Below are 5000 nucleotides of genomic sequence, written 5' to 3' on the forward strand. Positions count from 1 at the left end.
GTGTGTGTGTGTGTGTGTGTGTGTCTGTGTGTAATATGTAATAAGATATAATAATTACCGTTTAGAGAAAGTAATAAGCTTCCTAATAATTATACTAGTTTTTGTTTTGACACCAAGACTCTGACTTGATTGCATGTGATTATGGAAGTGCACTCGTTCAAGTGCATAAGTCAGACACTCGAGTCAGAAGACGAGCAAGATGGAGGTGCGTCTAAAGAAAATGAGAGAGAGAGAGAAAAATAATACTAATAAAAATAAATAATCTTATTTTGCTATATGTTACACAATACCAACTGTCCGTCTCTGTTTCTGGGGTTATGTTCACTTTTGTGTAGCTTCGGTTGATTTCTCACTCTCTGCATAAACAGCAGATACCACAGTTTTTCTTTCAGTTTTAACTTTCAATCTTTTTCACTGTTAACCTTGATGCACACCCAGTAATGATTCACCTACCTGCATCAGCATCTATTTCGTTTTGATTTTGTTTCATTTTTTCTTTGTTATTTACTATTTATAGTGAACATTTATGTTTCTTTAATTATGTGTAGTTTATGTGTGGCATGCTCCTTTTTCGTGCCCCACCCCTTTGCAACAGTCAGGCGCATTTGTCAAAAAAATAATTCCGCCATGAATGCTTTCTTTTTACCGCTTTATTCTTTCATCCTGCTTTCTTTATGATTGATGTCATACTTCTCGTTCTGCCACTGGAACTCCCCTACCTCTGTTTGCTCTTGTCTGTAGCAATGAAAACATAAAATATGAAAATCAAAAGTAATAAAATGAAGATAAACTTAATTCGTTCCATTCCAAAACAAAAATTAAAATAAATATTTATAAAACCAAATAAAAAAATTGCATTACACTTTTTTTCTTTACCAATTTAGTTATCATTAAAAATAAATAAAGAAATAAATAAAAAAAAAATTATACTAATAAAAATAATGAAAATAATAGCAATAACAAAAAGAAAAAAAAGTTTTTACTTTGGTTCATAGATAGTTAATGTTTTCTTATTAACTGCCAATATTACAATACAATAAAAAGATAAGTAATTGCTTACTCCCTTCCCCAAACTCCAGACTTGTCATGCTTTCCATTGGCGTTTTGTGTTAGTTTGGAGATTTAATTAATTTTCCTCCTCTGACCTTTGGTCGTTTTTGCTTTAGACTTCTTCCAATTTCTTTTGTAACCCTTAATTGCATAGATCCTCTCTCATCTACATTTTAGTCTTCCCTATAGTACGGTAGCTTTTTGGCTTTCTTACATCAGCTACCATTTGTTTTGTCAAGAATGTAGCTTTCAATAGGCGTTTGAAAGCTGTCTCCTTTACCATGATTACTGTCTGAGTTTTTATCTCATCTGCCATCTCCTCCATGTCCTTTTCAAAGTTCTTTCCCATTTCACTTCTGGTCACTCTGGCCTTCAACTATTGTTACTATGAGGTTGTTCTATTCAGTTTTATTATCTGCCATTTTGTTTTCAATTTTTTTGAGCACTTCGATAACTTCCGCTACTTTATTTTCAAATTCTATGCTTTAACATGTTTTAATTTTTGCTTAAACCATCTTCTTGTCTAGATGTTGGAACGGTATTTCCCAGACGTTTTGTATGAGTTCCTTCAGCGTCTCACTTGTTTCTTTACTTTCCAATCAGCCTTGATTTCAATGTAGTTCAAAACCTATTACTTTACTTGGTCATATTTTTTTGACCATCCAAAATCCTCTACAGAAAAAGTACTGCTATTGACAGTGCAGATTTACTACACTCAGTCGCTGTGCGGGTTGCCCTGATTGTATAACTGAACATACACATCTTTGGCTTTTTGTTTTAACACAGTTAGTTTTCGTATACATGTACGTTTAACACTTTACAGATAGTTTTCGTATCCAAACATTAAAAAAGCTTCTTCGTATTTTTGCAACTTGATGACTTGCACTACTGAATTCAAATACTTATATATATATGTGTGTATGTGTTTCATCCCAGTGTGAATGTTATGTAATATTAGTCTAACATTACACCTTAGACGTACAACCAACTCCACCGGATGCTAGCCCTGGCCGACCTAACGTTAAAGCCCTCACTGTCCAAACCTACATTTCTTTGGCCAGTCATGCGAACTCATCCACCACCCTTCATTAAGAGTTTTCCGACGATCCCAACTATGACCAAATGGCTTAGAGCCTTAAATAGACTCAGGTGGATCAAGCTAATCTCTTTCCCTGAGAAGGCAACTAAGATAAATCCCAGGCCTGCTGACTCGGGACTCACCGATCTAATCACCGTCGTTAAAGTCAGACAGGTTCTAGGCACTACCCAGTTACTGCACCCAGTTCAGGCTTGGTACCCCTGGCCTTGCGCCCATTCCCAAGCAATGCACCAAGCCTGGCCTCCACACTTCCATTAATGCCCAGCTATTGCTATTAGATTCTCTACCTACTCATCTGCAAACCATAAACCGTGGTAAATAAGCTCACCTCTATACCCAATACTACCTATACTACCACACAACTATGGAAAGTGAATGTACCTCATTAGCGCAAATCAACGACTCCCTACCAACCCGCACTTTACTCCTTTCGCATTTAGAGCAATGCACATGGCATGCCATTCCGCAAGCTTGGATTAGAGTGAAACAACAGGACCCTGTGGTGTTGGTTATAGGCCCAATGATGGGGTTTGAGGTAGAGCTTGAAGAGCGCCCCCTCTGATCGGCCAGGGCTCTAGTACCGTAGAATGTGAATTTATTTTACACGTTATGGTAGGTGTACATGAATAAGAACAAATCACATTCTCTAAAACTATTTGTTATGTAATTCTTACACGCTGCTGATTCATTAAGAAAAAAATATATATCCACCAACTGCCTTCTCTTCTTCAGAAAAGTCCCCCCAAGAAGGAAGATCTGGGTAAAAGAGACTATAGTTGTGTGTAGAGTTATATTGAAAGAAAACAATTGGCCATGCAAAAAAATCCTAATACGGCTACTCGATAATATTCTTATTCAGCTCTACTGTGGTACTTCCAGAATGTGTTTCAGTCAATAAATTCTTTCTGAGTTTGTGGCAAGGGCTTGGTCGGCTTGGGTTTACGCCCTTGTTACACTGCATAATTTTTCTCCACTTGTACACCTATTTAAAACTGATATACCTAATTTTCTTCCTCTATCCAATGCAAAACCCCCCTCAACGTTCAGATGAATGACACAAATGCTTAATGTTTTAAACAAATAAATGTGCTAGACATCAAAGGTCAGCTAGTGCCATAGTTCACTATTGTGGTGAGAGGAGTTTAAAGAAACAACGTCTTAGATTTCAACGGTCATATGATGTTATAAGCTAGTATAGTAGTGAAAGAGTAGAATGAGGGGGAGTAAATAGGGTAAGATGGGGACTGATAGAAGGAAGAGTTAAGGAAAAAGGGTGATTAGATGAAATGGATGGTATTTATGCGTCTGAGGAAGGAGAACAGGCTGTTAATTGAAAAGTTGGGGATTCCGTGGGGTTGGGGGTTGGGGAAGAGAGGAAAAGTAAAGAAAAGTGAGGGTACAGGCTTCACGAAAGCGGGGGCAGGTAGGAGGATATGTGGGACTGAAAGAGGTACATTGCATGTTGAGCATGGCGGTGGGTTGGAGGTATAAATGCGTGAATCTCGTAAAATTATAGTTTTATAAAAAAAAAAAAAAAAAAAAAATTCAGAACTGGCTACTATATATCACTAACTAACTTTTATAAAGTTAAGTAAATGTATGTGGAAAAAATCTAAAATTCATTGAAATTATAGTAAAACTGCTAAATTATGACGAGTATCTTCTCATAACCAAGCACAAGCACACAAAAAACACTTAATAGTTGTTCAGGATTGATTGTTTTATAGCACTAACCTCCTTTTTTTTACTTATGTAAATATATGTGTAAAACTAAAATACATTGAAATTATTAGTAAAATTGCTAAATTATGACCAGTAACTTCTCATAAACAAGCAGTTGGACAAAGGAAAAAGACAGGAGTCTTTTCTGTTTATGGAGCAGACAAAACAAAAAACCTTGGATAAGTATCGCTTATATGCATACAGGAGAACAGTTGTTAAAATGTCGCTTAAATCCGAGTTTCTGCTATCCACATTGTATGGCCATTGCCGTGAAGATACTGAGATTATATGAAATTGATTTTGAAGCAAGTATGTGTGTGATATTCGGATCCAATTAAAGCCTAAATTAATTTCATGAGAACACTTTGTCATATTTGTTGCACATGTATTTAAAGCAATCCTGCCGCCTTCTTTCTTGTGTTTATGTGTTAATGTTTCCACTAATGAACAAATGATAATTTATCACTCACCTTACTTGAAAGATTTTTCTTGTGAAGTTTCTGTTGTTGTAAGTAAACAGAAAATGTATCATAAATTTGTTCACAATGGTTAGTGGTTATAAAGCAATATATATGTGCTAAACTTAAAGTACTCTAGAAAGGGATAATAGTAAAATGAGGGGGTAGCTGACGATTATAAATGCTACACGTAAGAGGTTGTATAGCAGTTGAGGAAGATAGGGATTAAAGGGCGATTTGATCAAAGTTGACAAAGGAAGATGTGTGGGATTTTTTTGTCCTTCGGGTACGGTAAGGATTAGCAAAGGAGAAAGGGATGTAAAGGCAAATGGATCACAGATTCAATGAGAATGTCAGAAGGGAGAGAATCTAGGGAGGGGTTACAGGGGGGAGCGGGAGGGATAGTGGTTAGGTGGGGGAATGATGTGACAAGCAGAGGGAGGGGGTGTGTGAAAGGGGTGTAGGGGGAACATGAGTTGGAGGATGTGGATATCGACAGCTACTTTGTGTGTAGAAGGAATGGCAGTAGAGAGATTGGAGGATGGTTGAGGCGTAGGCATGTTATCTTGAGTCATGATTTGATATTTTTGAATGTCTTCGAGAATTTCTGCAGTGGAGTCGGTTGGGGAGGTCTGAGAAACAAAGGTTTTCTCATGGGGGGGGACAGATGT

This window comes from Penaeus monodon, chromosome 26, assembly GCF_015228065.2.
Source record: "Penaeus monodon isolate SGIC_2016 chromosome 26, NSTDA_Pmon_1, whole genome shotgun sequence".
Taxonomy (NCBI): domain Eukaryota; kingdom Metazoa; phylum Arthropoda; class Malacostraca; order Decapoda; family Penaeidae; genus Penaeus; species Penaeus monodon.